General features: G+C 37.4%; 1 protein-coding gene across 1 annotated transcript in view; it reads right to left on the bottom strand.

The window, feature by feature from the left end:
• The window catches only part of thrab (thyroid hormone receptor alpha b), a 206,526-nt gene extending 195,270 nt beyond the window's left edge, over positions 1–11,256 (bottom strand). Inside the window, exon 1 of the mRNA XM_079845752.1 lies at positions 10,912–11,256. The gene's annotated coding sequence lies outside the window, so the exon portion shown is untranslated. The remainder of the gene's footprint in view (positions 1–10,911) is intronic.
• Between the last annotated feature and the right edge of the window lie 862 nt (positions 11,257–12,118).

Here is a 12,118-nt window from a genome sequence, read left to right as displayed (position 1 = left end):
AAAAAGAACAAAATTAACATTTATTTATTTTTGACAAGTATCCTTTTAGTAAGGAGACCTCAGAAAGTGTTTCAAACAAAAGGAAAAAATAAACGTATATCGTATCGGCCAAAATGAGTTGAAAAATATCGGCATATCGGATACCGGCAAAAATCCAATATCATGCATCCCTAATTATGAAAATACCTTACGGTCCCATGAGAAACAATTAGCGTCCGAATAGGGTTTAAGATTATCTATACGTGCAAGCGAACTTGTGAAATATTATTATGGTACAATCAGTATTATCAGTTTGGCTGAACACAAAACGTTCAAATTACTAGAATATTAGTTTATGAGCCCAAATACTCGAATACAATAAGTTTAAATAAAATATCCACACGTTTGCTTGGTCAAGCCAAAGAGGAAATAATAGGGAAAAAAGCAACAGGTGTTCCAGGAATCCAGGGAGATAGTGATCTGGACAAGTTGACAAATGAAAGTAAACTCAAGGCAGTAACACCAGCAGCAGAAGCAACAAACCGAACTGTTGTGATGTTGATTTTCCTGTTCCCTTTATGCAGGCCCCTTGAATCCTCTGTCAGAGTATGTAATCTGAAGATGTGATCTCTTCTAGCCTTCATTATGAAATCTCACCTCAGTTCTCAACCCTCTTTCCATTTCTCACAGAATAACACATTTTCTGCAGGTGCAGTAAGCTGCCAAGATCAATCCTCAGCCCTAGCTTGAGCTTCATGCAGTTAGTTGTACTTCAGGCCTGGCTATAATAAGTGGCTCCAAACCATAGAAAGAGTATGCTACATCTGCAACATTTAACTAAATTCTAATTAATTTATTGCTAATTTTTAAAGGGATAGTGTACCCAATTTTTCTTTCTTCTGCGAAAAATAAAAAAGAGATTGAGAAATGTGATGTTTTTTTTCTCCATACAATGGAAGTCAATGGTAACCAAGATTTCTCAAAATGTCTTTTATTATCTGCAGAAGAAGAAAAAGTCATATAGGTTTGGAACAACATGAAGGTGAATAAAGAATTACATTTTGGGGTGAATATTTCTTTAAAGAAAAGGCCATTCTGACATGTTGGAGGTTCATTTCAAGAGCTATTCCACTGGAAAACACCTCTTTTCCACCCCCATTATATGACGCATCTATCTTTGAAAACTTTGAAAAATTCACAAACCTCTCGTGAGAACTTTTTTTTTTGGAGATGTCAAATGTGACAGGAGTTGCATCCAACTGTGACAATGTGCTGTAAATTAATGGAAGACATATTGGCTTTCAGTAAGAGAGCTGTCAGTTTTCTACAGCTGAACCACACACACACACACACACACACACAATGTAAAAAAACCTACAATCTCCATTGACTAGGGTTTTTCTATAAACCCTTGAACAAAACAAAATATACAAGCAGCAGAAAGCACAGGTTGACATCCAAGTTAACAATAGCCCAAAAAATATCACAGGCCGGTTTTCAGGATTAAAATAAATGACAACAGCTACTTTCTGGGTTTGTATATGGAGGTATTTAGTGGTACAAATAGGCATCTGGTGTAACTGAGATGGCCTAAATATCAAAGGCATAATAAAAGGAAAATGATCATGAGGTGTGGCACAACAGCGCTGCCAAACCCTCAGCTCCTGGAAGCGGTTCAGCTGAATTTCTCAAGCATGAATGTTTATATTAAAAAAGACCTCCTGAAAAGTAGAATTCCTTCCTCGAAGTAACAGTAACAGTTTCATAGTGAAATCAGATTCAAGATCATTTAAATCCCCCGGGCCTCTCAGACAAAATTATGCCACGGTCATTTGCAAAAAAACCTTACTTTTATAATTAATAATATAATTAATATAATATAAATATAAAATTATAATATAATATAATATAAAAGCACAAAAAGATGCAGATCTGCAATTCACGCAGTGCAAATAATGCTTCTCGAACAATAAACATAACCTATTTATTCTTTCGATATTGATCACGGTGGCACTCCCATAACTCCCAGTGCTTTTGATTTTCTGCCAACTCACTTGTCATCCATTTTAGTCTACACTATCTATAGTAAAGTTATACATTACCTAAGAAAGATGACTCAAAATGGAAGTGGTGACGGATGCATTTTCTCCTGTTAAATCATGCCTTCAAATCAATACATCTGACTCACAGTTTTCAGAAGAATTCTCTTTTGTCCACAAATGTGACTCAGAACAACCAGACCTCTTTAATGCGACCGCAACCGAAACAGAAAACGAGCATTGTGCCCCTCCCATTGACAAAGTTAGTTCAACACATATCTCATACCATTCCAAGACTACAATTGTGCAGATCTGCAGGAATGAGGAATGATGCAACTTTCAGTTCCATCGTCCTAAAGTCAATTGGTTTTCTGAATGGGCTTTTGGTTAAATGCCCTGTGGTTAACACAAGCTCAATATATTTTCACGTTTTATTCAATGACATAACAAGTAGGGGTACTTGTGATTTTTAAGCTTTTACATGTCTTGAAAAGTGTGGTTGCTAACAAATGGCTAAATGAGACTACAGAGGTTGTCAGGGACATTAAATGTCATCACACCAAACAGGAAAACTAATTTACTCACCAGTCTGCTTTTACAGTCTTGTTGCATTTATACTCACCCTCTTGATTTTAAGTAAAGATTGAAAGAAGCTAGTGATGGTGAAATTAAAGTCATGTGACCTAGGTGAAGTTTGTTTATAGTAGGGCTGCAAGACATATAGTTTTAGCATCGCTATCGCATTGTGCGCATTCACGATAGTTACATAGCAGTAGGGATGCACCGAAATGAAAATTCTTGGCCGAAGCTGAATAATAATAAAACACTCAGCCGAAGGCGAATACCGAACACGTTATTTTCTGTTTTTTGTTGTGTTTTTGTTTTCTCATTTATTATGCCAATTTTTTCACCAGTGCATTAATTAAATAGTAAAAATGAGCTTTTTACTATTTTGTCTTGCTTTATTTTAAAAAGAAAAATACATTACAAAACTACAATTTAAAAATATTTATTTAACACTGAAAATGTTGCATTCAAGCAGACATTATACAAAAACAAAGCACACTATAACTAAAAATATATTAAAAAAAAAAAATTTTTAATAAAAATATTTGGCCATCTTATTTTATCTTTGGCCTATTATGCCTACAGATATCATAATCTCTGAGGGTGCTCTATTAAAGTGCAGATGTAGGCTAAGCAACGGCTCCACCACAGTAGTGAGTGTACAGTGAGACATTTAAGATTATTTATATTTCAGAAATATCTGGTTGCTATATTTGATTGCGTCATCAAAAACAGTTATTGTTCGATTAAATTTATTCGGTCTTTTCACCGAAAGTGCAATTTTTGCCATTTTTGGCCGAATAATTTCGGTTGCCGAGCATTCGGTGCATCCCTACATAGCAGGGTGTGCGATGTCAGGTATAGGATCGTAGTTGATCCGTAATCCGTATGTGCAGCTGCTCCCTGGTTCAGAACGCATGTGATTCACGGATTAATTGCAAAGTTTAACCATCATAGAGTGAAAGTTTATCATTTGCATGTGTTTTTAAGTCAAGTCAGGCACCAAGCGCAAGAGGATTGTTAGTCGTGAGCTGTTTTCTGTGCACACACACAGAGCCGCACACACAGCACATGAACGCAGAATTCACCCTTCACCGTGAGTTTGATTGACAGCCGATCTGACCAATCACAAGGAGAGTTAGTCGATTAACGCAGGTAGACTTGAACTTGGAAAACTGTGTGTACTGACGTCTTTCCGCGGTTGAAACAACATTTCTTCTGCTGTTCATTCATGTTAATTTTATGCTATCAATTAACTAGAAGGAAGAGATGACCAGTTCACGAGCTTCTTTAACTGAGGCGCTATAGCAATCACGACACATTAAAGAGCCACAAAACGGTATTTATTGTTTAAATTTCTTGAAAAAAAAAGACAGTTTGAAAGTTCAGACTTTGTTTCATATCAAAAGTAACTTGCCCTGTCCTCTGTTGTCACCAATGGTGATCAGACAACAAAAGAGAAAATGACTTTTGTAGCTTTAACAAAAGATAAATTGTATTAATTAATTCATACTATTAGTTATATTTCATTTATACAGTGAAGACTGTTATTTTACATTTGATTATTCAATTTCTGCACTGTACTGTTAGATTAACCTGAAAAACATAAAGCACTGCCAATTGTATCTATGCTTGTAATTTGTTTATTATTTTCTATGCAGATTCACTCCATGACAAGATCAGCCCAATTATTGTAGAATGATTAATGAGCTATTCAAATCATCTGGTGAAATTGTTTTTATAATAGTCAGAAAAACAAAATATCGCAATGTACGTTTTTTTCCAATATTGTGCAGCTCTAGTTTATAGCCTACTTTTATCCGATTACTTCAGGCGATTGTATTTAGGCTTCGAAATGCAAATATTATCTATATGAATTTTTTTTTTTAAAAATCCTAAACTTGTGTTGGTCACAGAGCTTCTTTTCTGCAATAATCCAAAACTCAATGGAAATATCCTGTTGGCTTCTTGTCAGGGGAACCAGGGTGATGCCAACTTCCAAAATTACATCAATCCTGCAGCACTCTATAAAACATAATAATTATATAATAATACATTTTTATATTTTTTTATACTACAGAAGAACACAGAAATGTTTGTTGTTCTCACACTTAACATACTAAATCTAAAACCATGCTCTACACACAGTGGGAGGAACTAGGCTAAAGGTAACCATTTTAATCTATACTGTGGAGGTACAATCTATTAACACATTCAGCTCTCGACAGCTACAAATAGTCTAGCACACTTTGTTGTTAACAAACAGATAAAAGATTAATAGACGCATCCTAACTCTAATTCCCAACATCCAATGTTATTCTCCACAGTTTAATTCCATGCTGGGCTGAGTGTACCTCCAGTCAGTGAATCTAATGTGTTCTTTCTTTGCACCATTTCCAATCCAAAAAAATAAACCAGCACATTCCAAGCCAAAAGAGCAACAGGGAGGAAGCCACTGAGACCAGATTTAAAGGCTGTCAGAGATTTAGGGCTGTTAATTAGTGTGAAGTGTGGCTTTAAAAAAAAAAAAAAAGCCTAATAAAGGTTAGTATACTATATACTTTCGTCTTCCGCGTATGCCGCCCTTTGCGGTCGTGTATGTGTGAGGCGACTCAGGCGAGGGGACGATTTTTGTAAAAAGGAAAGATCTCAGCCGAAGTCCCTGGTCCTCATTGACATGGAAACCACGCAAACAAACCAATAACAGAAACTAAACAAAAAAAGATAAAATACAGTCGGGAGTAGGCCTGAAAGAAAAGGACAATGAAAGACAGAGAGAGCTGTTTGTGTATAACAAACTGACGGAGTGTGTGTGTGTGTGTGTGTGTGTGTGTGTGTGTGTAGGTCCATGTGCTTGTGTGGGCAACGTTATCTCAAAGGGGCCAGAGCAGCGGTGGGTAGCGTTCACAGGTGATCATACCGAGTGGTGATAAATGTATGTTTCATAGGACAGTGGTTGTGCTTATCAGAACTGAAGCCGCACTGCCCTCCGCAAACGTTTTAGACCAAAGTCAAAGTTCAGTTTCGGCATCTGCCACTATGCATCTGCTGTGAATGCAGTCAAAGAAAGAGGTTAGCATGGCGCAGCCATGAATTATGTAACAGATGACACACAGTAAAGCCAAGGCTATGTTACAGCTAAAAACAGTCATTATCTATAAAAAGAAAAAGCAGGAAGCTGTACAGGACCCCTTTTAATGCTCCAACACATAAAAGGAATGCTGTGCTAAACATAATTGAGCTCATTTGACATGCTTTCTCTGTGAAAACCCCATTTATACAGGCCAGGCATGTGATCAGCTAAAGAGAAAAAAGGATTATTATTTTAAAAATCTATTTAATACAATATGTTATAATAAAAGTATTAATGGTTTTGGTATTATAATTATTAATCTTATTATTATTATTTTATTTTTTATTTATTTTACAGAACAGTAAAATTACAATACTACTAACATTTCTTTGCTTTCAAACGTTAAACCATTGAGCTTTTATTTTGGTGGAAAACCGCAGGGAGACGGTTCTCTTTGTTGACTCTCTCATTACAAATTTGGGAATGGTTGGCACATGTTGTGTTCCCAAATGCAAATTATAAGTGATTCAAACACACAGCGCTTGCAGACTTTACAGTGAATCCAAACTGAAAATGAAACTTTACTCTGAATCATGCAGAGAATTAGACTATATATTTATATAATTACATCACAACCGCTGCGATTTGATGATCGCACTAAGCCATCTCACATTCTTACAACCAAGCATTGTCAAAATACTTCTTTTTTTTTTTTAAGTTACCGGGCAACTGGCGAGTAACCGATTTTTACTCACATTTGGTGCTTTAAACCCTCGCTAACATGCTATGGGTGTCCAGGAGATGCAGTGCAAGCTTGTGCAGCGCTATCAGGAGCAATCAGTGCATAAAATAAATGCACTAGAAAACCTAACATATTGCAGCTTATTTAGTAATAGTTTAAGGCCATTTTCCGATTCCGAATATGGAGAAAAAGAAAAAAATCACATCCCTAACAGGCATATGAGTCTCCCAGGGGGCCGGAGCAAAATTCCAAGGGTGCTTCAAGATGACTTATGTTTTAAAATAAGACTAAGCAAGCTTAAAAATAAGCAGAAACTACATACAAATATTTTTCTTAAAATCACCATGAAATCAAAACAGAATTTTGCAGTGCTTATTATAAATTATCTGTGCACATAATTATTATTATTTTTAATTAATGTGCGCTCTTTAACACTTGAACTACCAAGGCATTTTTGTTTAAATAGAACCAATATAGCTATAGTACCCTAACTTTTCGTAAATGTGTGCAAATTTTACTCTAACATTGTTATTTTATTAAAATTACAAAACACAAAAGAGTTCTAAGTATTTCAACCTTGAATGGCCATAGCGCTTAAATTGACAGTATACGCGTCACAGACGATAATTTCAGCGTAACACATCTGACTAGGGATGCACGGTATACCGGTACTGGGAAAAATACCAGTATATTCTTTTATTTCAAACAGTATCATGATTTTGCTAATTTCGGTAAATGCTGCTGTTCCGATGTTCACCGCTAGGTGGCAGTGCACTACCCAAACTGACGTGGCAACATAAAACAAAATGAATACAGCAGTTGAACACGGCCAAAACGAATTAATATAGAGAGGAGTAAACGTAAAATTTGGAATTACTTTGCTTATAAAACTGCTGAAGGACCATCAAACCTTGCCATGCAAAGACTTGCCATTCCTGTCTTGTAGAAGACATTAAGAGATCGACAGGTGAGTCAGAGTGCATAATTCAAACGATCTAATTTAGACATTTATTTTCTTTTAACACTGATCAATGCACATACATAAGATCGTATCATTGAAATATAACAAAATCTCCAGCGTTTGATTTCAACCAGTGATGTTTAGATTTCCTAATATTTGCACGCATAGGCCTACTATTGCACTATTTATATTTGCTAAAGACATAACCAACTGTGTTTGTGACTACTCACTAAAGATGGACATTTCGTCCATTTCATTCTCGTGTTGCATTAATTCAGTGAACAGAACCGGCGTGGAGTGATAGGTGGAAAATGAGTGCCGCAGCGAGAGAGGAAATTGTTGAGAAAACAGGAAAACAAATCAGCTCGCCAGTATGGCAGTTTTTTGGATTTTATAAGTCTGACCGTAGTCAGACCAATGTCGTCTGCAAGATTGTCGTACCCACCAAGACTGGTAATACCACAAACTTGTTTTACCAGCCTTGTTATACTTTCGTCTGGCTCTGCAGCGCGAGCCTCCGCTGACAGCGCACGCGCACGCCTCGTTCGTTCGGGGACGTGTTTATACTCGACACGCTCGCCGTTGTGCTATTCTTGACTTTGGCTGAATCCGAAATCACCCCCTAAACCCTCGATCACTATTCCCTACTTTAGTCCACTGATACAGTTCACTTGAAGGAGTGAATGAAAACAAGCGAGCAAATTCGGACAGCCGCTGTGTGTACATCAACTGTACACTCGTTATTGCGGTGCAAAGTGGGATAGAATGAGTGCACTCAATAACGTCCACTATCGTTTTGGACACCTCTACAAATGGCTGTCCCTTCAAATAGCGCCCTATTTAAGGGTATAGGGGGCGATTTCGGATTCAGCCTTTGAAACTACATGGAGAGGTAATGTTACTCTGCATCAGTGCCTTATGACAAAGCATCTAAACGGTAACAGTTACATAGAAATAACCGAGGCACTGCACCTTAATGTTAAGAGATCATTGTTAAGTGTTCATTGCGATTTTAGACCTATGTTTACATTTTAATTAAGTGTTTTCCATGGTTGTGTGACATTTCTGCCTTTATAACTGAGGGGATTATAATCAGAGGAAGGTTACGTTTAAAATAAAAATGTTTAAATGTAAAATATTTTTCTCCTTGTCCTTATTTTAAATTTTAAAATTATCAATAATTATCTATATCGACCGATATGAAACACTTATATCGTGATACAGTTTTCAGCCATATCGCCCAGCCCTAGTTTGAATATCGTTACTACACCCCTATAAATAACCACTTAAATTGAAATCTGTTTGTCACACAAATCTATCGTATGACTTTAGAAGACTTAGAATAGTGCATGAATTGTCTGGACCACTTGAAGTCCTGACTCAATTTTATTAAACTGAAAAGAGAGGCCAGGATTTTCATCTAAAAAAAAATACTCAAAAAAAGAATATAATGGGTTAGGGTTAGTAAACACTGATTTTTCAGTTTTGGAACATCATATTTTGAGGTTATAACATCTTATCACACTCTATTAAAATCTAAAGAGGCAGGGTATTGCCTTTAAAATCAGTTATCATTTACAGTAAACTGCTGCAATCTAAAGTATAACATTTTGCAGCATTTTACAACAAAAAAATAAAATAAATCCAGAGCGATAACGTTGGTTGATGTTTTACAAAACGGACTTATCTGCTTTCTAGTGTGTGTGTTTTAGATAAAACTGCATGACACATACAGGGCGAGAGACAGCACGCTGTGATCAACTATAGGTCACAGCCTTAACACGTGCACTCTCTGCTACTTACACTACAAATTATTTTACACCAGAGAGCACAAACACAAATGACAATGAAAGGTTATCAGCTTAGTATACTTCAATTCGCATCCTTCACCTTATATAATCAAATTGTGAAAATCAGCCAACTGAGATGTAACTGAATGCAGTTGGGTGTAATGTGGCAACAATAAACAAATCAAAATAATCAGGACATCTGAAATATGACGCAACGCAAAGGATTGAAAACAATCCTTCAAGAATTTAGCTAACATCATAGTGCAGTGCAAACCCATCATTGTTAGACCGATAAACCTCAAAACCATTTAAAGTACCCAGCATGCTTTTGGGTGTCTGCTTTAGCATGATATTGATTGGGATTGCAACTTCAGCTGCAAAGCCTTAACTTAATGTCACTGCTCAATGTTGACCTATATAGCAAGGGGGCATGGTATGGCGGGCTGCTAGGAGAGGGGCCAGGGGAGGTCACTTCCTCCCCATTAAAAACTCATCAGGGCCCGACACAACAAGCCAAGCTACTGTTGGGACAATGACTGCAACTCATCCTCATCCCAGCTCAAAACTAGCAAGATGTGCTCACCTATACATATTAGTCTACAATATCCATAAGGTAATTCAGCACTTCTCTTTATCTGCATTACAGAATATCAAATATATGCAGCCTTTCTTAATAATTAGGCATGCCATGATATAAAACAGAAGTCATTTAATATAACAACAGGTGGCTTGTTTAGACTACTACAGATTTATTCATTCTGCATGCATTAGCATATCTGATGCTCACTCACGCATGCATTAAAAGTCATAATTTACCACTTGAAAGTCAATTGCATGTTCCCTGACACAATTTAAAAAGCAATTACTTGATTAGTTATTAAAAACAGGTCACACTGGTATGAATCACTTTGAACGTAATTAATTTTCACTTTAAGGAATGTGCTTAATGCTAATTACATTAATCAAAATAACGGTTTCCATATCTTCAAGCAATTCAACATGGAAAATGGGTATCGTCTATGCAAGTAAAAGTATTAATATTCTTATTTTTTTTTTAAAAAGCGACCACTTTCACTTTTAAAATAACTATCCAAGCTCATATTATTTAAATCAATAAATAAATACATAAAAAATAAGGTAGCCTACTGTTGATACTGCATGATGCATAATCAGTTTACTAAACAGTTCGCACAAACTTTTCCCACAGGGAGCAGACTATGTAATGTTCGTCTCTTCACCAGTTTACCTGTTGGTACTGTACCTTCTGAGCACCTTATCCGGTGAATAGATTGGAAAGAAAAGAGCAGCTGAAGAGAACCCATCAGCACAAAACGCATGCAAGCTTTAGTGTGTGTGTGTGTGTGTGTGTGTGTGTGTGTGTGTGTGTGTGTGTGTGTGTGTGTGTGTGTGTGTGTAGCAGGCACATACTGTACTGTACCAGTAGACGCGGGGCTACAATGTGTCTGTTAGTACAGTATGTGCCTGCTACAAACTAGGCCCTTACATACAGCAAGACACTCTCCGCGCCGGCGACCTGTGCAATGTCGTCAGCCGTACTAACATGCAAAAGCCCGCGTGCACTAGAAAGCCAGTAGTGTCTTACAGTAAGGAGCCATGGGAATTAATCGTTTTAGCTTTAGGACCGCTGACCTGTCAAACCATGCAGCTAGCGTACACTGGCATTAGCTTCGTATGGCAGAGAACCACGAGCGAATGAGGGCGCGAGAGCAGTAAATAAACACGCACAGCGCGCGACTCACCGTGTGAATGTTTGGCGGGTTTCAGGGAGATAGCGGGGTTCCTGCGAGACCGGAGTCGCCGATAAGTGGAAACGTCCTGCCTTGTGTATCCAGTGCAAGTGTGGAGACACTAGTGCACACAGTGAGCCGATACCACCGCGGCGTGCCTTCAAACTAATGTTTCCTCCTCTCAAAGTCCCCCGTTTGCTCTTTAGGACGTGCACTGGGCTCTTGTGGTGGGTTTTCCCCTTAGTTTGAAGGGGAGAAAAGTCCTCTGCCTTGCCCGTGCTGCCACGACAGGGATTTGAAATGAAGAGAAATACTACGATCGCTCCTCCCTCCCCAGTCCCGCTCATGTACAGTACCACAGGGAGCGTATAAAACAAATTAATAAAACGATCTACCGCTCTCTACAGGACTAACACTGTAAAATACAGATGACTGCACTCCCTCTCTCTCTCTTTCAAACTGCTGTCATGTGAGTGAGGCTAATGACAGCCCGCGAGGCGTCCATCAATGTCCCGCATGATCCTCACCGTTGACCTTCCGATTTAAAGGTCCATGCAGAATGTGTGCTAATTAAACGGTTTTAAGTAAATTCACATGAGAGTTTAGACTCATCATGACTTATCAGTCTTCAAGAAAAAGCTGTTTTATTCCCTGTGGGACGCCCCATCAGGACATGATCATGCCATGTCATGCGATTGACTATTAGTTATAGGCTTTAGCACATTAATAAGTAAGTAATAATAATTTTAACGCTTCTAGCCAATGAAATCGAAAATTGACATTGTTTTTTTTTTTTTTATTGGAGTGTTTATTTTAAATATAGGCCTATAATATTCCAGGATAAAGGTATACCAGCAGGTGAGCAATTTAATTGGCCAATAGGTAGCCTATTTTCTGTGAATGTGCAAGACGTCTAATTCATAAACCACTAAATAATTCGAAGAAAGTTGCACTACAAACTACTGTGTTTATTTTTATGATAATAAACTAAAACAACATACATTTTGCAACATCTATAGCAGCATAACTGCCTGTTTTTTGTACAGCTAAAATAACTGAAAGCGACACCATTAAAAATGGCCGTTACACTAAAAATAAGGTGGATAAAATTTAAAAATGAAACATCCAAAGCATCAGTTTCTCATCTTAATGAAACAAACAAGACACAATAGCGTGCAGGTTGTCACATATTGAAGGAAATTGTTAGGACATCAGTTGC

The sequence above is a fragment of the Gobio gobio genome, assembly GCF_949357685.1.
Source record: "Gobio gobio genome assembly, chromosome: 20".
In the NCBI taxonomy this organism is placed as follows: Eukaryota; Metazoa; Chordata; class Actinopteri; order Cypriniformes; family Gobionidae; genus Gobio; species Gobio gobio.
The sequence above is the reverse complement of the archived record's forward strand: the minus strand, read 5'-3'. Positions and strand labels throughout refer to the sequence as shown.